The sequence below is a fragment of the Apodemus sylvaticus genome, chromosome 7 (genome assembly GCF_947179515.1).
Source record: "Apodemus sylvaticus chromosome 7, mApoSyl1.1, whole genome shotgun sequence".
Taxonomy (NCBI): Eukaryota; Metazoa; Chordata; class Mammalia; order Rodentia; family Muridae; genus Apodemus; species Apodemus sylvaticus.
In genome coordinates, this window is record NC_067478.1 from 91111191 (window position 1) to 91135553 (window position 24363).

The 24363-nt window shown below is 36.2% G+C and overlaps 2 pseudogenes; both read right to left on the reverse strand.

The window, feature by feature from the left end:
• Positions 1-1654: 1654 nt before the first annotated feature.
• Positions 1655-2588, reverse strand: LOC127690013 (olfactory receptor 145-like; annotated as a pseudogene).
• A 19215-nt stretch (positions 2589-21803) lies between these two features.
• Positions 21804-22733, reverse strand: LOC127689104 (olfactory receptor 8B3-like; annotated as a pseudogene).
• Between the last annotated feature and the right edge of the window lie 1630 nt (positions 22734-24363).

Genomic DNA, 24363 nt, shown 5'->3' on the forward strand with positions numbered 1-24363 from the left:
AACACATGTCTATACAATAGACTTGGTAATAGTAAATATGTATATTTTTAGAGAATTATTCATAAGTAACTACCTACTGTTTTTATACTTTTGTTAAAATATTTTTTCATATACAATATTTTCATCATTTTCCATTCCTGCAACACTTCTCAGTTCTTCCCATCTCTTTATTCATTCAACTTCAGTTCTTTATCAAGCAGAGATGCAACTAATCTAACAAAATATTAATAAAATGAAGACTGCTAATCCAAAAGCAAATAAAATAAAATACCCTCCAAAACCTCTCACAAAACAAGCAAAATAAAAATAAAATAAAACATGTAGTTCATTTTGTATAAATTTAATGGATATATTGCCTACTGAATTGATAAACAAAATGTCCTATATCCCTTTTTCAGAATATATTTACCTATCAAAAATAGTAAAACACAAGCTCATTATAAAGTATGGATGAGTTGTACAAATATTTACAAGAAGGGAATCAGAAAGGACAGTACAGCATTCTGGTTCATTTTATGAATTATCTAGAACAGGGAAATACATAGAAATAAAAAAAAATCAAAGGCATACTTTACAATAAAATCAGTGACCACATAGAGGATTCAAATATTCAGAAGATTGTAACCTAGAAATCAATTTAGGACCCAGACAATTCAGGAACACATCCCAAAGGCAATACTGAAAAGCATGGAATCAAACCTCAACAAGGAAATCAAGACACTGAAAAGAAAAAAAACAGAATCTGTGAGTTAGTTAACCATAGCATAGTTATCAAATAGTAACCATAACATAAAGCATTGTCAAGAGATCAACAAAATATTCTGAAAGCATTGGTAAGAAATGTCAGGATCAAATTTCAGCCAAACTTTTCCCAGATGCACTGGCAAAATATATATCCTCCTAGTCAAAATGAGAGGTGAAAACTTGTTTCTATCCAAAACAGAGTATGATAAAGAGGAGAATCAAAGTAAAAGTATTTGCATTAGCATTATATTTCCTCAATTCACAGCCAAATAGAATAAGTTCATATTAAAAAGTTCTAGAATTGCAATCAAGATTAATAGATTATTCTCGTCTTTTTATCTAAGGAACACTTTTGAACTAAGGTCCTCTAATTTGATTAAACTCTATGTGGTCACTGATTTCATTGTAAAGTATGCCTTTGAATTAAACTCTTTAATCATGCTCATCACACACACACAAATACACACACACACACATCAATGATGGTATAGCATTATAATATTGATATGAGTAATGTGACTAAAGAAGATTTGGGCTTGTATTTTTAATCAGCAAAGAATCAAGTGAATCAGAAAACAGTCATTTCAAAGAGACATAATTAAAGAGCATTGTCTAATAATGACACTGACTAACATTTTTTATATTATTTATTCACTGGGAAACCATTTTTTTCAGAGCAAATTACATAAGAATTTTTAAAATGTTTAAATTAATAATATCTAGTTCTAAAACTTTTAAATACTGAAAGTACACATGACAACAGTGTTGAAACAAAGACAACTTTCACGAAAATATGGAAAGGAAAATTTAAATTACCACACTGTGGAGAAAAACTAAGTTAGAGAAGCAGGCACTACACTGACACAATTTTGGTTCTGTCACAATTGTGGCAAACATAATAAGTTTATCACTAAAACTTTTTTCTGTTCAATGTTTTCCTTAGGGCAAGTTTAACATCTTTATTCCTCAAGCTATAGATTAAAGGGTTCATCATGGGGACCAAAATGGTATAGAATATAGAATACACTTTTCCCTCATTCAAAGATCCAGCTGCGGAGGGTTTTAGGTACATAAATGCACATGACCCATAAAACAGGGAAACAGCAATTATGTGAGAACTGCAGGTGTTGAAGGCTTTAGATCTTCCCCCAGTGGATTTTATTTTGAGAATATTAGCAACGATGAAGCCATAAGAAATAAAGACAACAATACTGGGCACAGTGATATCTTTCCCTGCAACAATGAAAATCTCTACCTCATTTATATAGGTGCTTGTGCAGGAGAGCTTCATCAAAGGCAGAAGATCACAGAAGTAGTGGTTGATGATGTTCCCATCACAGAAGTTCAGTCTCAGGATGAATCCAGTGTGGATCATGGCATCAGAAAATGCTATCAAATATGAACCAAACATAAGATAGGAACAGACTTTGGGGGACATGGCAACATTATACATGAGTGGGTTGCAGATAGCCACATAGCGATCATAGGCCATTGCTGTCAAGACAAAACATTCAGAAATGGCAAAAAAAACAGAAGAAGTAGAGTTGAGTCATACACCCTGCAAAACCAATAATATTCTTCTTTAGAACAAAGTTCATCAGCATTTTGGGTGTAACAACTGAAGAATAGCAGAAGTCTATGAAAGACAGATTAGACAGGAAAAAGTACATAGGGGTGTGAAGGTGAGAGTTGAGCACAGTGAGAAGGATCAAAGTCAAATTCCCAAAGGCAGTTATCATATACATTACTAGGAAAACTAAGAACAGTGGTATTTGGAGGTCAGGGTTATCTGTTAAACCCTTGAGAATGAATTCTGTTACCAAAGAGCCATTTTTCTGGACCATTCTTCTCTAATAGAATCTGTGGAGATAAAAATGAAACAGGTAAAGTGCCACAGAGAATTTACAACTTTTTGTTTGGAGATACATATTACACATATGCTGGGAATACCTGAAAATCCCTGACCTACTTCATGGGATCTATAGGAGACTAAGGCATGAAATCTTAAACGAGAGTAAAATGAATCAGTTATAAAACATGATTGTGTTCTAGGGAGACCCAGTGTTTAGCATGTTAATAATATCTAACAATGCTTTGCTATATTTTTGAATTTGAACATGTTACATCTTAGGATTGTCTATTCATTCAGTTAGGTTGACCCCAAACACAAAAAAACAAGTATGTTGTGGGAAAGCATATGTGAATTAGCCTCATCTTGGGCAATTAATAATGAATAAAACTTTCAAAACTAGCTGTAAATGTTATATGTTTTGTTGCAAATTTCATGGATGCCTCAAGATAGGTCTTACATTAAAGATACACATTAACATCGACTTCAAAACATACATGCCAAAATATTAGCATGTGTGTTTGATGTATGTATGGTATACATGCTAGTGAAAAGAAGGATATAACATGAAAATAAGCATAGGGGTTTCTATACAGTGTTTGAACATAGGTAGAGGGTGGAGAAAATAATATAATTATGTCAATTTAAAAAAATGTAGGAATTTTTCTTATAAACTTATCCTAGAAGAGAAAATATGGATATTTTTACCTGTCCTTGTTACCTCAAAGGATGATATCAATCTGCAATTCCATGTTTCTTGGATTTCAAGAATTTAAGCACTAAACTAACTTCTCATATTTTATGGAAATGTGTTTCAAATGATGATAATAAAATATAGTGTCAATTTTTAATCCTCTGAAGAGCTAGATCAAGGATAAACATCCTTCATCATGTTCACTCTTGGACTGGAGGAGACACCAGAAAATTTATGTAGTCACTTCTATGCTGCACTTACTTGTGAATCCACAGTAAAATCTTCACAAGTCTCTTCCAAGACTAGAATTCCAGTTACAAAAATGAAATAAGGCGCTTTCTTTTATTTGCTGGACCATGATAAATCTTTATGAACTTAGGGACTAAGTTATGTCCTTCTCTTTAGGGATTGGTATGTCATTTCTCCTTAGGCCAATATTGCACTTTCATCTTCCATTGACCTCATCTCTTAAGGGAACTCTTTGTATTTCCATTTTGTTTTGTTTATGATTCTTAAACTGTAATATTCCACAGATTTCCATTCAAAATTCCTTTATATTTAATGTATCATGCCAAGTTTATATTTAATGTATCATCTCTCCTGAGATATCTACAAATAAATTTTTTAAAGTTGTGCTTCTTACTGCATTTATTTTCAGTGAACTGTATCAAGCCCAAGAAGTCATACCTGCTTCTGAATAAGTACTGTGTCATTAATCAACACTGCTGCTCTACAGAATCACTTTGCTCTGTTTTACCCTATCTTAGATTTGTGTGAAATAATAAAAAAAAAAACATGATGCATGCAGTATATAAGGGACAGAAATATGTTGCGGGCTTTATAGAGTTTCAGAGCATTAGTTCATAAACAATATGACAAGGAACATTCTACACACAGACATTGGGTTGGAATAGTATCTAAGAGATCACATCTGATCATCTTCCTAAGTTGTATACAATGCTGGAACAGGATTTTTTTTTGAAAACTCAGAGCCCACCTCAGTAAACCATTTCTTCCAATAAGAGAAAAGGTAATCAGTTCATCAAGACCACACCCCATAATCCTTCTCATCCAGTTCCACCTATTAGGGAACAAGCATTCAATCATATGACCCTATCATCATTATTCTCATTCAAACCAGTATACATCCTAATTAAATAATTTTTATATATATTAAAAATTTCTTAGCAAATTTATTAGTTTCATACATTATATGTTAAAATATATTAATGAGACCAATGATTTTATACTCATTACAATAAGAATGAAGGCTATATTCTCAGACAAGTTACTATATATATATATATATATATATATATATCTGCTTTCCACATTCATTTGTATAACGTAGGAACTGTTAAAAAATTATGAATTTTACCTGATAATTTTCATATTAAATGAAAATGGAAAGATAAATCTTTAAGAATGTTTCTGTACTTGAGGATATAGTGAGCTATCAGCCATGAACACCAAGTATTACTGAATTTAAGAAAGAATTAAGTGCAGATTAATACATTATTAGTAGATAATAATGGTATCTACTGATATTAGATTAGTAGAAAGTATGTTAAGTTGAATATCTGTGTAAACTATTAGCAAATGGTATTTTTGGGTGATTTTGCATACATAGGGAGATTGCAAATATCAAGCATCATTCAAATATTTTATTGTAAGAGTACTTGGAAGATTGCAAAATTATTAATGTTTTTATGTAATCTTTTCTTTTTATTCCACTCAAGATTTTATCCCCGTCCTGGTCCATGATCTGACTGATGCACATCGCCTACCTCCTTCTTCTGCTCTGTCTACACAAGGATTTTCCTACCCTAATAGATCTCCTCCCACCTTAGGGCCTCCAGTCTCTTGAGGTTAAGGAGCATCTTCCCTGACTGAGCTCAGATACTGCATTCCCTGCTGTGTTAGTGTTGGGGACCTCATATCAGCTGGTGTGTCATGCCTGGTTGGTGGTCCAGTTCTCAGAGATCTCAGGTGTCCAGGATAATTGAGTCTGCTGGTCCAGTTCTCAGAGATCTCAGGTGTCCAGGATAATTGAGTCTGCTGGTCCAGTTCTCAGAGATCTCAGGTGTCCAGTATAATTGAGTCTGCTCATTCTTCTACAGATCACCATCCTCCTCAGCTTCTTCCAGGTATTCCCAATTCTTCTGTCCATTGGTTGGGGTAAAATATCTGCATCTAACTCTTTCAGCAGCTTGTTGGGTCTTTTGGCAGGCACTCACGATATGTCCCTTTTTGTGAGCGCTCCATATCTTCAGTAATAGTGTCTGGCCTTGGGACCACCCCTTGAGCTGGATCCCACTTTGGGCCTGTCTCTGGATCCTCTTTTTGTCGGGCTTCTCTCCAGTTCCATCCCTGCAGCTTTTCCCATACAGAAGCAGTTATGGGTCAGAGTTTAGACTGTGTAATGGTAACCCCATCCCTCACTTGATACCCTGTCTTCCTGCTGAAGGTAGGCTCTATAAATTCCTAATCTCTACTGTTATGCATTCCATCTAATGTCCCTCCATTTGAGTCCTGAGAGTCTAGATCTCTGGTGCATTCTGTTGTCCCCTACCTCCTAGCTCCAGAGTTTGCTTGTTTGAATTCTTTCTGCTGGCCTTCAGGGCTTCAGTCCTTTTCTCTCACCAAAAATCAGGTCAGATTCCTCTCTTCCACTGCCCCAGTCCACTTTTCCTCCCAGGTCCCTCCCTCCCTCTCCACATTTGATAGGTTTATTTTCCTGCCCAAGTGGGACTGAGACATCCCCAATTGGGCCCTTCAGGTTCTTTAACTTTTTGGGTTCTGTAGACTGTATCTTGGATATTCTGTACTTTTGGGGGGGGAGGGCTAATATCTACTTATTAGTGAGTACATATCATGCATGCACATTGGGTCTGAGTTATTTCACTCAGGATGCTATTTTCTAGTTCCACCCATTTGCCTGCAAAATTCAGGATATCCTCATTCTTTATAGCTGAGTACTATTCCATTGTGTAAATCAACCACATTTAGTGTATCCAATCTTCTGTTGTGGGACATCTGGGTTGTTTTCAACTTCTGGTTATCACAAATAAGGCCTCTGAACATAGTGGAACACGTGCCACTGTGGCATGGTAGAACATCTTTTGGGTATATTCCCAAGAGTGGTTTGGCTGGTTCTTCAGGAAGATTTATTTCCGATATTCTGTGGAAACTCCACATTGATTGCCAGAGTGGTTGTCCCAGTTTTCAATTCCACCAGCAATGGAGGAATATTTCTCTTTCTCCTACATGTATTGTAGCCTGAGGGCATCTTAACCATTCTGATTTTTATAAGGTGGGATTTCATGGTCATAATTTGCATTTTCTGATCACTAAAGAATTTGAAAGTTTCTTTAGGTGCTTCTCAACCATTCAAGATTCCTCTCTTGTGAATTCTCGCTTTAGTTCTATACCCCATTTTTGATTGTGTTGGTTTTATTTTTTTGGTGCTTAGCTTCTTGAGTTATTTATATATTTTAGTTATTAGCCCTCTATCAGATATGGGGTTAGTGAAGATTTTTTCCCAATTTGTAGTTTGCCATTTTGTTTAATTGACTATGTCCTTTTCCTTGCAGAAGGTTTCCAGTTTCATGGGTCCCATTTATCAATTCTAGATCTTAGAGCTTGAGTCATTGGAGTTCTGTTTAGGAAATTTTATTCTATATCAATAAGTTCAAGGGTCTTTCCTACTTTCACTTCTATTAAATTCAGTGTATCGAGGTTTATGTTGTAGATCTGGGTCAACTAGAACTTGAGATTTGTGCAAGATGACACATATGGGTCTATTTTCATTTTTGTACATACATATAGCCAGCTAGACCAGCATCATTTATTGAAGATGTTTTATTTTTCTATTGTATATGTTTGGCTTCTTTTGCCAAAGATCAAGTATGAGAAAGTATATGTTTTTATTTCTGAGTCTTCTATCCTATTCCATTGATAAACATTTCTGTCTCTGTACCAATCCCCTTTTTTCACTATTGTTCTGTAGCAAAGCTTGAGATCAGGGATGGTGATTCTGCAGCCATTTCTTACTGTTAAGAACTATTTTCACTATTCTGAGTTTTTTCCTTTACAAATAAATTTGAGAATTACTCTTTCCATGTTATTGAAGAGTTATGTTGGGATTTTGATGATTTTCACATTGAATCTGTAGATTGCCTTTGGTAGGATGGCCATTTTTACTATATTAATTCTGCCAGTCCATGAGCATGGGAGATCTCTATTTTCTGAGAACTTCTTTGACTTCTTTCTTGAGAGACATGAAATTATTGTCATACAGGTCTTTCACATGAGTGGTTAGAGTTACCCTAATATTATTTATGGATATTGTGAAGGAAGTTGGTTCCCTAATTTCTTTTTCATCCTGTTTATCATTTGCATAAGGGAAGCCTACTGATTTATTTGAATTAATTTTTTTGTCCACCACTTTGCTGAAGTAGTTTATCACCTGGAGAAGTTCTCTGGTAGAATTGTTGGGGTCACTTATGTATACTGTCATATCATATGAAAAATGTTATATATTTTTCTTTGCTAATTCATATCCCCTTGATCTCTTTTTTTTGTCTTACTGTTCTAGCTAACACTTATTGTACTATTTAATAGATATGGGGAGAGTACACCTTTTATCTTGTTTCCAATTTCAGTGGGATTGCTTCAAGTATGACTCCATTTAATTTGATATTGGCTGTTAGTTTGCCATGAACTACTTTTTAATATGTGTAGGTATGGACTTTGAATTCCTGTTCTCTCTAATACTTTTAACCTGAAGTCGTGTTGTATTTTGTCACATGCTTTCTCTGCGTCTAAGGAGATGATCCTGTGAATTTTTTCTTTGAGTTTGCTTATATAGTGGATATTATTAATGGATTTTTGTATTGAACCAAACTTGCATCATTTTTAGGAAGATCATTGTGAATGATGGCTTTGGTATGTTCTTGGATTCAGTTGGCCAAAATTTTATTGAGTATTTTTGCATTGATATTTGTAAGTGAGATTGGTCTGAAGTTCTCTTTTTTGGTTCTGTTCTTGTGGTGATTAGGTATCATAGTGATTGTGGCTTCATAGAATGGAATAGGTATTATTACTTCTGTTTATATTTTTTAGAATAGTTTGAGGAATATTAGTATTAGGTTTTCTTTGAAGGTTTGGCCAAATTCTGTACTAAATTCAGTTGACCATAGACTTTTATTGGTTGGGAAGTTTTTAATGGCTTCTTCTGTTTTCTTGTGAGATATATGCCTTTTTGAAGAGGAGTAACTCCTCTTAAGTTAACTTTGATATGTGGTATCTGTCTAGAAAACCACCCATTTCATCTACAATTTACAGTTTTATTAAATATAGGCCTTTGTAGTGGGATCTGATGATTTTTTTTTACCCTTTTTGAAGAGGAGTAACTCCTCTTAAGTTAACTTTGATATGTGGTATCTGTCTAGAAAACCACCCATTTCATCTACAATTTACAGTTTTATTAAATATAGGCCTTTGTAGTGGGATCTGATGATTTTTTTTTAATTTCTTCCATTTCTGTGATTATGACTTCCTTTTAATTTCTGATTTTGATGATTTGGATAGTGCCACTGGACCTTTAGTTACTTTGATTAAGTATTTATCTATCTTGCTGATTCTTTCAAAGAACCACTTTTTGGTTTTGTTTATTCTTTGTATTGTTGTGTTTGATGCTACTTGGTTGATTTTAGCTCTGGTTTTGATTATTTTCTGCTAACTACTCCCCTTGGGTGAGTCTTTTTTCTTTTTATTTTAGAGCTCTCAGATGTGATGTTAAGTTACTAGTGTAAGAGCTTTACAGTTTCTTTAACAGACACTTATTTCTATTTTGTTTTATTGCATTGAGTCAGTCTAAGTCTCTTGAATAAGGTCTAAATGATTATTTTCCTATATGGTTAGTTATAGTTGAAGATTCATTAATGCAATTTTGCTACTTTATTTTGTTGTTTTGTGACACTTATTTTCCCCACTTGCTAACTTTTCTTGGGGATTGCTGTGTTATGCTAATATTTTGATTTTCAGAGATTATTCCATTTGAATCTTTTCCATTTTTATTTTGCATTTCATATAATTTTTTTATGATAAGTTTTAAAAAAAATCATACCAAATGGGTCTTAATAAGCAAATGAGCATTTTGACTGGTCCTTTCTGTTGGGGCAGACTGCTAGCCATTCTGCTCCCCTGAAAATACCATATTCTGACCAATCCTAGAAGATCCACTGCATTCAGAGCAGTTGGGCAACTGACAATACAGCGTGAGGCATCCCAGGAGACCTTCTGCACACAGAACCACAGAGCAACTAACTGATGGCCAGCCTGTCCACTTCCCTGAAGACATCAGAGCTTGAAGGCTTCCCAGAAGCTCCTCCTCTGTACACAGAGTAACTGGGCAATGGACAGCACAGTCTGAAACATTCTGGGTGCTCTCTGACATGCACATCAGCAGACCCGACAGAATGAAAACCTCCATGTAGTTCTGCTGCACACAGGGAAGCAAAAACCACAGTTCTTAGGGCACCTGGAGAACATCTTAAGACAGGACAAGAGCTTGACTGCTTTGCAGAAGACCCAACAGTTTGAACAAATGCTTCCCATGAGATCAACTACATCCATGGCAACAGATGAGCAGCTTTTATGCCCCTCTGAAGAGACCCCAGTTGGTGGGCTGTGAAGGTGCTCTGCTAAAGTCAGGTGCTCAGGCCTAATGGGGAAACTGAAGCAACCCAGGGACAAAAGAGGCAGACTATAGGTAGAGTCTCCCAGACCAGCAAACACCAGGGATAACTAGATGGTGGGAAACAAGAGCAAGACCATAAGCAACAGAAGCTAATTTATGTGGGCATCATCAGAACCCAGTTATTCTACCACAGAAAGCCCTGAATATACCAACACATGTGAATATCAGGATGCTGACCAAATCCTATCTCATGAAGATTATAGGGTCCTTTAAGGAGGACATAAGTAACTCACTGAAAATAATATAGTAAACAACAGGTAAATAGTTAGAAGCCCTTAAAGAAGAAGCAAATAAATCCCTTAAAGAAGTACAGGAAAATAATATCAACAATGTGAAGCATTTGCTTAAATTGGTCAAGGACCTAAAAGTGGATGTGGAAGCAATAAAGAAAATACAAACTGAGACAAATCTAGAAATGGAAAATCTAGGAAAGAGGTCAGAAATTGCAGATCTAAGTATCATTAACAAGAGATAGTAGAGAGAATCTGAGGTGTAGAAGATACTATAGAAAACACTGACACAACAGTTAAAGAAAATGCAAAAAATAGGAATCTCCTAATATAAAACACCCATGAAATCCAGGGTACAATGACTAGACCAAACCTAAGGATAATAGTTATTGAAGAGAGTGAAAATTCCAAACCTAAAAGCCAGTAAATATCTTAAACAAAATTATGGAAGAAAATTTCCCTAATGTAAAAATGGCAACATCCAGGTAACCCAGCCTGGGTTAAAAGGAGATGACAGGCCCCTCCTTGCTTTTTCTTTCTTGCCCTTAAGCTCTTGCCCACCTGTTCCATCTCTCTACCCATTCTTCTCCCCTCTTTTCATGTGGTCATGGCCAGCTCTCACACCTCTATCTTTTCTTTCTCTCTTTACTTCTCTATCTCTTTTTCTTTATCTACTTCTTTATAATAAAGCTTTGAAACCTTGAGATGCATCTTCCTATCAAAACCTGCCATGAAGGAGCAATGGAATGGGACTCAGCATCTTCAGCAGACAAAAAGGACCAAAGACTATCCTGCCCTGCCAGAATTCCTCTAGAGGTACACACAGGGCCTGTGCCAGAACACCCCTCCTCTCCAACCCCTCCACACTCCCCTCCCATGCTAGCTGGGCAGCTCTCCTTCACAGGTACTCGAGAGACCACAATTCCTTATTGCATTCCCTACAGTACCATCTCCCAAACTGACCATATTATTTGGCACAAAATAGGACACAACTGATACAAGAAGACAGGAATAATCCTATGAATATTATCAGATAAGCATGGACTAAGGCTGATCTTCAATAACAATGAAAACAATAGAAAGCCCATATATACATGGAAAATGAACAACACTCTACTGAATAATAACTTGGTCAAGGAAGAAATAAAGAATGATATTAAAGACTTTTTAGAATTTAATGAAAATGAAGCCACAACATACCCAAAATTATGGGACAAAAAGAAAGCAGTGCTAAGGGAAAATCTGATAGCACTGAGTGCCTCAAAAAAGAAACTGGAGAGAATGTATACTTGCAGCTTGACAGCACATCTGAAAGCTCTAGAACAAATAGAAGCAAATACACCCAAGAGGATTAGAGAGCAGGAAATAAATTAAGGGCTGAAATCAACCAAGAAAAGCCAAAACGAACTATACAAAAAAAAAAAAAATCAACAAAATCAGGAACTGGTTCCTTCTGAAAATAAACAAGATAGATAAAACCATAGCCAGTTGTCAATTCTTGATCTTAGAGCATACGCTATTGGTGTTCTGTTCAGAAATTTTCTCCTTGTACCAATGTCCTCAAGGGTCTTCCCCAGTTTCTTTTCTATTAGCTTCAGAGTGTCTGGCTTTATGTGGCGGTCCTTGATCCATTTGGATTTGAGCTTAGTACAAGGAGACAAGGATGGATCAATTCGCATTCTTCTGCATGCTGACCTCCAGTTGAACCAGCACCATTTGTTGAAAAGGCTATCTTTTTTCCATTGGATGTTTTCAGCCCCTTTGTCGAGGATCAAGTGGCCATAGGTGTATGGGTTCATTTCTGGATCTTCAATCCTGTTCCATTGATCTGCCTGCCTGTCACTGTACCAATACCATGCAGTTTTTAAAACTATTGCTCTGTAGTATTGCTTGAGGTCAGGGATACTGATTCCCCCAGAATTTCTTTTGTTGCTGAGAATAGTTTTAGCTATCCTGGGTTTTTTGTTATTCCAGATGAATTTGTTAATTGCTTTTTCTAACTCTGTGAAGAATTGAGTTGGGATTTTGATGGGTATTGCATTGAATCTGTATATTGCTTTTGACAAAATGGCCATTTTAACTATATTGATTGACAAATGGGACCTCATAAAATTACAAAGTTTCTGTACGTCAAAGGACACCATCAAAAGGACAATTCGGGAACCAACAAATTGGGAAAAGATCTTCACCAATCCTACATCAGATAGAGGGCTAATATCCAATATATATAAAGAACTTAAGAAGTTAGACTCCAGAAAACCAAACAACCCTATTAAAAAATGGGGTTCAGAGTTAAACAGGGAATTCTCACCTGAAGAACTTCGGATGGCGGAGAAGCATCTTAAAAAATGCTCAACTTCATTAGTCATTAGGGAAATGCAAATCAAAACAACCCTGAGATTTCACCTTACACCAGTCAGAATGGCTAAGATTAAAAATTCAGGAGACTGCAGGTGTTGGAGAGGATGTGGAGAAAGAGGAACACTCCTCCACTGCTGGTGGGGTTGCAAATTGGTACAACCACTCTGGAAATCAGTCTGGCGGTTCCTCCGAAAACTGGGCACCTCACTTCCAGAAGATCCTGCTATACCACTCCTGGGCATATACCCAGAGGATTCCCCACCATGTAATAAGGATACATGCTCTACTATGTTCATAGCAGCCCTATTTATAATTGCCAGATGCTGGAAAGAACCCAGGTATCCCTCAAGAGAAGAGTGGTTGCAAAAAATGTGGTATATCTACACAATGGAGTACTATTCAGCCATTAGAAACAATGAATTCATGAAATTCTTAGGCAAATGGATGGAGCTAGAAAACATCATACTAAGTGAGGTAACCCAGATTCAAAAGGTGACTCATGGTATGCACTCACTAATAAGTGGATATTAACCTAGAAAACTGGAATACCCCAAACATAATCCATACATCAAATGAGGTACAAGAAGAAAGGAGGAGTGGCCCCTTGTTCTAGAAAGACTCAGTGAAAAAGTATAGGGCAAAACCAGAACGGGGAAGTGGGAAGGGGTGGGTGGGAGGACAGGGGGAGAAAAGGGGGCTTATGGGACTTTCGGGGAGTGGGGGGCTAGAAAAGGGGAAATCATTTGAAATGTAAATAAAAAATATATCGAATAAAAAAAAAAAACATAGCCAGACTAACCAGAGGTCACAGACTGTATCCAAATCAACAAAATCAGAAAAGGGAGATATAAAAAAGGAAACTGATGAAATTCAATAAATCATTAGATCCTACCACAAAAGCTTATACTAAACAAAACTGTAAAATCTGGATGAAATAGACAAATAAACAGCTGCCAGGTACAAAGGTCAAATCAGAATCTGATAAACTATATAAAATGTCCCATAACCCCTAATGCTATAGAAGCAATTATTAATAGTCTCCCCACTAAAAAATACCCAGGACCAGATGAGTTTAGTCCAGAGATCTATACAGCAAATCAGTAGCCAACATCAGACTAAATGGAGAGAATCTTGAAGCAATTCCACTGAAATCAGGTACTAGACAAGGCTGTCCACTCTCTCCCTATGTGTTCAGTATAGTTCTTGAAGTCCTAGCCAGAGCAACTAGAGAACAAAAGGAGTTCAAAGGGAATCAGATTGGAAAGGAAAAAGTCAATGTGTCACTATTTCCAGGTGATATGATAGTATACTTAACTGACCTCAATAATTCCACCAAAGAACTCCTAAACCTGATAAACAACTTTAGAAAAGTGGCTAGATATAAAATTAACTCAAACAAATCATTAGCCTTCTTACATTCAAAGGATAATGAGGCTGAAAAAGAAATTAGGGAAAAGACTCCTTTCACAATAGCCACAATTAATATAAAATACCTTGGTGTGACTCTAACCAAGCAAGTGAAAGATTTGTATGATAAGATCTTCAAGTCTCTGAAGAAAGAAATTGAAGAAGATCTCAGAAGATAGAAAGATCTCCCATGTTCTTGGGTTGGCAGGGCTAATATTGCAAAAATGACTATCTTGCCTAAAGCTATCTACATATTCAAAGCAATCTCTATCAAAGTTCCAACTCATAGAGAATTTCTTCATAGAGTTAGAATGAGTAATTTGCAAATTTATCTGGAATAAGAAAAAACCCAGGATAGTGAAAACTATTCTCAACACTTAAAGAACTTCTGGTAGAATCACCATTGCTGACATTAAGCTCTACTACAGAGCAATGGAGATTAAAACTGTATGGTATTGGTGCAGAGACAGACAAGAAGATCAATGGAATAGAACTGAAGACCCAGAAATGAACCCACACACCTATGGTCACTTGATCTTTGACAAAGGATCTAAAACCATCCAGTGGAAAAAAAGAGAGCATTTTCCACAAATGGTTCTGGGTCAACTGGCAGTCAACATGTAAAAGAATGCAAATTGATCCATTCTTATCTCCCTGTACAAAGCTCAAGTCCAAGTGGATAAAGGATCTCCACATAAAACCAGATGTACTGAATCTAATAGACTAAAAAGTGAGGAAGAGTTTGGAGCACATGGGCACAGGGGAAGGTCAAGAAGAAGGAAGACCAAAGTATGAATACTTTGGTCCTTCATAGATGGGGGAACAATGTAGCCATGGGAAGAGATACAAAGTGTGGATCAGAGACTGAAATTAAGTCCATCCAGATACTGCCCCACCTTGGGATCCATCCCTTATATATTTGCTAAATCCAGACACTATTGTTGATGCTGAGAAGTGCTTGCTGACAGGAGACTGATGCAGTGCTCTGCTGAGAGGCTTTACGGAGATGGCTGCTCTCAGCCAACCATTTTACTGAGCAGAGGGTCCCTAGTGGAGGAGCTAGAAAAAGGACCCAAGGAACTGAAGAAGATTGCAGCTCCATAGGAGGAACAATAATAGTAATATGAACCAACAAGTACCCCCAGAGTTCCCAGGGACTAATTCACCAACCAGAGATTACATATGGAGGCATCCATGGCTCAAGCCACATATGTAGCAGAAATGACCTTGTTGGACATGAATAAGAGGAGAGGCCATTGGTCATGTGCCCCAAGGTAGAGGAATACCAGGACAGGAAGCAGGAGTGGGTGGGTTGGTGAGCAGATAGAGAGGGAATGGCATAGTGGGTATTCAGAGGGGAAACAAGAAAATGGATAATATTTGAAATGTAAATAAAATATCTATAGAAAAAATGACAAAGTATTTTATATGCCAAATATAAGTAATAAATAAAAATACAATCTAATATGAATAATTTTATAGATATATAACTTGAAATTCCTTGATGCAGATACCTTTTCACTATGAATTATTTATGAAAACATTTATGAACATATTTATAAAATAGCAAAATTCTCTAAGTCCATTTAATGTTGCAGTTATATCTTTGTATGTAAGGATGGCCACTAGGAAAGACAAATTAGTGGCAATATTTCTGTTGTGTGTTGTATGTGTATGAATATCTCAAAAATTGGTAATATCACCTGACCTACATATAGGAAATTAAATTGTTATTAAATATTTAATATTAAAATTTTAAATTTTAAAATTCAGCTACATTAATGCCCATCTTTATTAGTGTTCAAGAAAGGTATTGATTTTCCAAAAGAATTGGTGCACATATTAATCAGTGGTATGATGTCTTTCTTCATGTACACTGCCTACAGTGGACAAATATAATAATTTATTTATCTAGTCCCATGAATTTCATGGGAAATGAGGTCAAACAGTAAAATGAAGGTTTTTCTAAAAACTAAAACAATGTCTACCAAGGGATCCAGCTATCTAACTTCTTGGCAAGCAGCCAAAACACAGATGATTTTTAAATTGAGAAATATAAAAGAAAGAATACATTGTTCTATAACAACAAAGTGATTTTTCACTTATTTTAAAATGCTATTGCACATACATCAGGGATATGTTCTTATGCAAATAGATGATGAGGCCATCTTCACTCTTTAAAATGACTAATTTTTGAGAGTCCCATGACTTCCCTTTTACCATAAACTAAAAAAAAGGAGTAATATACTCTTTGAAAATTTCCTAAATCAAATAGATGAGCAAGTATAAATAATATTATATTAAAAATGCAGAAATTCTTTTTCCAAAATCTTATTTCCTCCTAGTCAGTTTTATGTATACAAAATTAATTGTTAATAATTTTTATGAAAAATGTATGTCACACTATTAGAAGTTCCAAGTGGATCAAGGACCTCCATGTAAAACCAGACACACTGAAACTAATAGAAAAGAAATTGGGGAAGACCCTTGAGGACATGGGCACGGGGGAAAAGTTCCTGAACAGATCACCAATAGCTTATGCTCTAAGATCAAGAATTGACATATGGGACCTCATAAAATTACAAAGGTTCTTCTGTAAGGCAAAGGACACTGTTAAAAGGACAAAACGGCAACCATCAAATTGGGAAAGGATATTCACCAACCCTACATCTGATAGAGGGCTAATATCCAATATATACAAAGAACTCAAGAAGTTAGACCCCAGGGAATGAAATAACCCTATTAAAAAATGGGGTACAGATCTAAACAAAGAATTTTCACCTGAAGAAATTCGCATGACCAAGAAGCACCTTAAGAAGTGCTCAACATCATTAGCCATTAGGGAAATGCAGATCAAAACAACGCTGAGATTTCACCTTACACCAGTCAGAATGGCTAAGGTAAAAAACTCAGGTGTTGGCGAGGATGTGGAGAAAGAGGAACACTCCTCCACTGCTGGTGGGCCTGTACGATGGTACAACCACTTTGAAAATCAGTCTGGAGGTTCCTCAGAAAACTGGACATGACACTTCTGGAGGACCCTGCTATACCTCTCCTGGGCATATACCCAAAGGATTCCCTGGCATGCAAAAAGACACATGCTCCATTATGTTCATAGCAGCCTTATTTATAACAGCCAGAAGCTGGAAAGAACCCAGATGCCCTTCAAAGGAGGAATGGATACAGAAAATGTGGTATATTTACACAATGGAATACTACTCAGCAATTAGAAACAATGAATTCACAAAATTTTTAGGCAAATGGTTTGATCTGGAAAATATCATCCTAAGTGAGGTAACCCAATCACAAAAGAATACACATGGAATGCAATCTCTGATAAGTGGATATTATTTAGCCCAGAAGCCCTGAATACCCAAGGCACAAATTGCATAACAAATGACTCCCATGAAGAAGTATGGAGAGGGTCCTGATCCTGGAAAGGATTGATCTAGCATTGGAGGGGAATATAAGGACAGAGAAAAAGGAGGGAGGTGATTGGAGAAGGGTTGGAGAAAAGAAGGTTTATGGGACATATGGGGAGGGGGGATCCGGGAGAGGGAGAATCATTTGGAATGTGAAACTTGAAGCAATCCCACTGAAATCAGGGACCAGACAAGGCTGCCCCCTTTCTCCTTATCTTTTCAATATTGTACTTGAGGTACTAGCTCGGGCAATTCGACAACATAAGGAGGTCAAAGGGATACAAATTGGAAAGGAAGAAGTCAAACTATCATTATTTGCAGACGACATGATCGTCTACCTAAGTGACCCAAAGAACTCCACTAGAGAGCTCCTACAACTGATAAACAACTTCAGCAAAGTGGCAGGTTATAAAATCAACTCAAGCAAATCAGTGGCCTTCCTATACTCAAAGGATAAGCAGGCTGAGAAAGAAATTAGGGAAATGACCCCCTTCACAATAGCCACAAACAGTATAAAGTATCTTGGGGTGACTCTTACCAAACATGTGAAAGATCTGTATGACAAGAACTTCAAGACACTGAAGAAGGAAATGGAAGAAGACCGCAAAAAATGGGAAAACCTCCCATGCTCATGGATCGGTAGAATCAATATAGTTAAAATGGCCATTTTGCCTAAAGCACTATACAGATTCAATGCAATACCCATCAAAATCCCAACTCAATTCTTCACAGAGTTAGAAAGAGAAATTATCAAATTCATCTGGAACAACAAAAAACCCAGGATAGCTAAAACTATTCTCAGCAACAAAAGAAAATCTGGGGGAATCAGTATCCCTGACCTCAAGCAATACTACAGAGCAATAGTGTTAAAAACTGTATGGTACTGGTACAGTGACAGGCAGGAGGATCAATGGAACAGGATTGAAGATCCAGAAATGAACCCACACACCTATGGCCACTTGATCCTCGACAAAGAGGCTGAAAACATCCAATGGAAAAAAGATAGCCTTTTCAACAAATGGTGCTGGTTCAACTGGAGGTCAGCATGCAGAAGAATGCGAATTGATCCATCCTTGTCTCCTTGTACTAAGCTCAAATCCAAATGGATCAAGGACCTCCACATAAAGCCAGACACTCTGAAGCTAATAGAAAAGAAACTGGGGAAGACCCTTGAGGACATCGGTACAGGGAGAAAGTTTCTGAACAGAACACCAATAGCGTATGCTCTAAGAGCAAGAATTGACAAATGGGACCTCATAAAATTACAAAGTTTCTGTAAGGCAAAGGACACCATCAAGAGGACAAATCGGCAACCAACAAATTGGGAAAAGATCTTCACCAATCCAACATCAGATAGAGGGCTAATATCCAATATATATAAAGAACTCAAGAAGTTAGACTCCAGAAAACCAAACAACCCTATTAAAAAATAGGGTACAGAGTTAAACAAAGAATTCTCACCTGAAGAACTTCGGATGGCAGAGAAGCATCTTAAAAAATGCTCAACTTCATTAGTCATTAGGGAAATGCAAATCAAAACAACCCTAAGATTTCATCTTACACCAGTCAGAATGGCTAAGATTAAAAATTCAGGAGACAGCAGGTGTTGGAGAGGGTGTGGAGAAAGAGGAACACTCCTCCACTGCTGGTGGGGTTGCAAATTGGTACAACCACTCTGGAAATCAGTCTGGCGGTTCCTCTGAAAACTGGGCACCTCACTTCCAGAAGATCCTGCTATACCACTCCTGGGCATATACCCAGAAGACTCCCCACCATGTAATAAGGATACATGTTCTACTATGTTCATAGCAGCCCTATTTGTAATTGCCAGATGCTGGAAAGAACCCAGGTATCCCTCAACAGAAGAGTGGATGCAAAAAATGTGGTATATCTACACAATGGAGTACTATTCAGCCATTAGAAACAATGAATTCATGAAATTCTTAGGCAAATGGATGGAGCTAGAGAATATCATACTAAGTGAGGTAACCCAGACTCAAAAGGTGAATCATGGTATGCACTCACTAATAAGTGGATATTAACCTAGAAAACTGGAATACCCAAAACATAATCCACACATCAAATGAGGTACAAGAAGAAAGGAGGAGTGGCCCCTGTTTCTGGAAAGACTCAGTGAAAGAGTATTCAGCAAAACCAGAACGGGGAAGTAGGAAGGGGTGGGTGGGAGGACAGGGGAAGAGAAGGGGGCTTGCGGGACTTTCGGGGTGTGGGGGGGCTAGAAAAGGGGAAATCATTTGAAATGTAAATAAATTATATCGAATAATAAAAAAAAAGAAAGAAAAAAAAAAGAAAATTAAAAAAAAAGAAGTTGCTGATCACTTCCAATCAATTAATGTTCCTTTCAAAAAGAATTGTTTCCTCATCATTCTCTTTTGGGAGGTCATGATGAAGCCTTTATGAGTAGCAGTGAGTAGATCTAATGATCACAGGGAAGATGCTTGGCAAGTAACTTTACCTTCTAATGACCTTGAGCACACATCAAAATCATACTTATTAATGGACCGGATAACTGAGATGCCTCAAAGTCTGGGCATTTCCTGGTTATCAGTGGGATTCCTGAGTATCTGTTTCTAAATATTTCCAAGTTGGTGTCTCTACTGCTGCTTCTTCCATGAGTATCACCTTTAGGGAAGCTTTCTCTTGGTACCCTGAAAGGTTCCACAGACCAGGGGTTCAGGCCAGTGTCTTGAGTATTGGCACTTTCTGTAGGTCCTAATGTGGACTGTATTCTGCAATAGATTTGAAAAGAGTATTTTACATATTGATACTAATCTTACAGGATGGACTCTTCATCTTAAGCTGGCTTTGCTATAAACTACCACACCACCCCCTATGGTGAATAATATAAAAGAAGGACAATAGCAAATGTTTATTGCAGTGTAGGAGATCTGACATCTTTCATATGTTGCTTATAATCACAAACAATGTAACATAAATATAATGAAACAGATACACTTAATATCTAAAATTACAGTTTAAAATTTAGTCACTTTGTTAGAAGTTCTATCTCTAAGTGGTACTAAGTGGAACTGCAAACATTTGTCTCTACAATTATCTTGGTTCTAATAAATGAATGTATTTTAGAACATTATTTGTAACTACCCACTAGTTTTACACTTTTATTAAAATATTTTTCATATGCACTATTTTCATCACTTCCACTCCACCAAAACTTTCCACAACCTCCCACATCTTTATCAATTCAAATTCAGTTCTTTATCAAGCAGAGATAAAAGCAATGAAAATATGAATAAAATATTGCCAAATCAAAACCAAATAAAATAAAATACCCTCCAAATACTCTCACCAAACAAAATAAAAATAAAATAATATATGTAGTTCATTTTGTGTAATCTTAACAGAAACATAATAACTACTGAATTGATATACAAGATGTTCTATTTCCCTTTCTCAGAATATTTTAGGTATAAAAATATAATAAAGCATGGGCTCATTCTAAGGTTTGGATGAATTGTACAAACATTTACAAAAAGGGAATCAGAAAGGACAGTAAAGTATTCTGGTTTACTTTATAAATTATGTAGAACAGGAATATACATAGATATAAAATATCCAATGGCATACTTTACAAAGAAATCAGTGACCACATATAGGGTTCAAATATTCAGATGGGTGAAACCTAAAAATCAATTTAGGTCCCAGACAATTCAGGAATGCATCCAAGGACAATACTTAAAAGCATAGAGGAAAACCTCAACAAGAAAAACAAATCACATTTTTAAGATAAGGGCTTCTAATCACAGTAAACTCTATAATCTTGCTCATTATATATATACATATATATATATATATAATATTTACAATATTAATATGACTAATGTGAAATGTGTATATACATACATACATATATATACATATATATGATATAATTTCTTTACAATATTAATATGACTCACGTGACTAAAGAAAGTTTGGTGTTGCATTTTTAATCAGTAAAGAAATAAGTCAATCAGAAAACAGTCATTTCATAGAAACATAATTAAAGAACATTGTCCAATATAAAATTGACTAGCCATTTTTATTTTATTTAATCACTGGCACACCATTATTGTTTAGCAAATTCTATAACCATTCTAAAAAGCCTTTAATTAATATTGATGAATATTACTGTGTGTAAATACTGAAATTATACATTATTCCAGTATTGAAAAAAAGAAAACCTTCACCAAACATATGGAAAGAAAATTATAAATTATCCCACTGTGATGAAAAACTAAGATAGAGAAGCAAGGCACTACATTGACAAAATTTTGAATCTGTCACAATTGTCACAAACATATTAAATTTACCACTAAAATTTTCTCCTGCCCAAAGTTTTTCTCAGGGTAATTTTACATTTGTACTCCTCAAGCTGTAGATTAAAGGGTTCATCGGGGGAACAAAACTGTATAGAATACAGAAGATAGCTTTCCCTCATTCAAAGTTCCAACTGAGGAGAGTTTAAGGTACATAAATGCACATGACTCCTAAAACAGAGAAACAGCAATTATGTGAGAAGGGCAGGTATTGAAAGCTTTATATCTTCCCCCAGTGGATTTTATTTTGAGGATATTAGAGAGGATGAAGCCATAAGAAATCATGACAACAATACTGGGCACAATGATATCTTCCCCCCCCTACAATAAAAATCTCTACATCATTTACATAGGTATTTCTGCAGGAGAGCTGCATCAAAGGCAGAAGATCACAGAAGTAGTGGTAGATGATGCTCCCACCATAGAAAGTCAGTCTCAGGATGCATCCAGTATGGGTCATGGCATCACATAATTTCATCAAATATGAACCAAGCATAAGATAGGAACAGACTTTAGGGGACATGGCAACATTATGCATGAGTGGATGGCAGATAGCCACATAGCGATCATAGGCCATCGCTGTCAGGACATAACATTCAGAGATCGCAAAAATACAGAAGAAGTAGAGTTGAGTCATATATCCTACAAAAATATTAATTCTGATTTAATACAAAGTTCATCAGCAATTTGGGGGTAACAACCGAAGAATAGGAAAGGTCTATGGAGGACAAGATAAAGAGGAAAAGGTTCATAGGGGTGTGAAGCTGAGAGTCCAGCACAGTGAGAAGGATCAAGGTCAAATTCCCAAAGGCTATTATCATATACGTTACTAGGAAAACTAAGAACAGGGTTACTTGGAGGTCAGAGTTATCTGTTAAACCCAAGAGAATGAATTCTGTTACCAAAGAGCCATTTGCCAGGACCATTCTTCTTTAGTAGAATCTGTGGAGAAAAGAGGAGACAGTGGAAGTAAAGAGCCTCAGAGAACTTACTACTGCTTATTCTCCCATAAATATGACACATATGCAGGGAATACCTGAAAATCCCTCACCTGCTTTTTGGGAGTGTAAGGGATACTAAGTCAAGAAATGTTAATAAAGAGTAAAATGATTAATTTACAAAATATGATTAAGTTCTGGAGATCAAGTGTTTAGTATGTTAATAAAACATAATAAAGTTTTGCTAAGAAATAAATCTGATCATCTGCTTAAGTTGTATAGAAAGATGGAACTGGATTGGTTTTTGAAAACTGAAAGTCCACCCCTAGTAAAATACTTCTTCCAATAAGAGCAAAGGTAATCCATCAAGACCACACCACTAATCCTTCTCAAACAGTTCCACCAAATGAGAACCAAGCATTCAATCATATGACCTTATGGGGATCATTCTCATTCAAGTTAGTATATACCCTAATTCAATAATTTTGATAAATAATTAAAGTTTCTTAGCAAGTATATTGTTTATACCTTCTATGTAACAATATATTAACAAGACCAATTATTTTACACTTACTACAACAAGAATGAAGGCTTTATAGTTAGACAAGTTACTAAACATACTTCTTCACTGGTTCATTTGTATAAGAAAGGTATTGTTAAAATATTGTGAATTTTTCTTTTTTTTGAATTTTTCTTATTAAATGAAAAAAATTAAGGATATATATTGGACTTGTGAATATAGAGAGAAATATAAGCTATGAACATCAAGTTCTCTTTTAGGAAGGAATTAATTCCAGATAAATACATCATTAGTAGAAAGTATGATAAGCTGAATATGTGTGTAAACTAATAGCAAAATGCAATATATATATGTGCAATATATATTAATGATATCAGGAGATTTTGCATTACATTAGTGAGATTACAAATTCCAAGCATAATTAATACATTTTTTTCTAATTGTATTTGGAAAATTGCTAAAGTTATTGTTAACTAATTTTTTGTTTTATTTTTTTATTCTCAAGGTTTTATCCCCTTCATGGTTCACTCTCTGACTTTTATACGTTCAGTACCTTCCCCCTCCACATTCCTCTCTCCACAAGATGTCCCCACCATCCCCACCACCACTGACCCCAACTGATCCCCCCTTTCCCTCCTGCCCCTTTTTTTGGAGGTTTAGGTATATCTTCTCTGACTGAACACAGACCCTGCAGTTCTCTGCTGTACATGTGTTGGGACATCATATCAGCTGGTGTATGCTGCCTGGTTGGTGGTCCAGTGTCTGAGAGAACTCAGTGGTCAAGGTTAATTGAGATTACTGGTTCTCCTTCAAGATCAGCTTCCTCCTCATCTTCTTCTAGCTTTTCCCTTACTCAACCACAGGGGTCACCAGCTTATGTCTATTGGTTGGATACAAATATCTGCATCTGACTCTTTAACCTGCTTGTTAGGTCTTCCAGAAGGCAGTCATGATAGGTCCAATTTGTGAGCACTCCATATGCTCAGTAATATTGTCAGGACTTGGGACCTCCCATTGTGCTGGATCACAGTTTCGGCCTGTGGCTGGACTTTCTTTTCCTCAGTCACCTCTCCATTTCCATCCCTGCAGTTCTTTCAG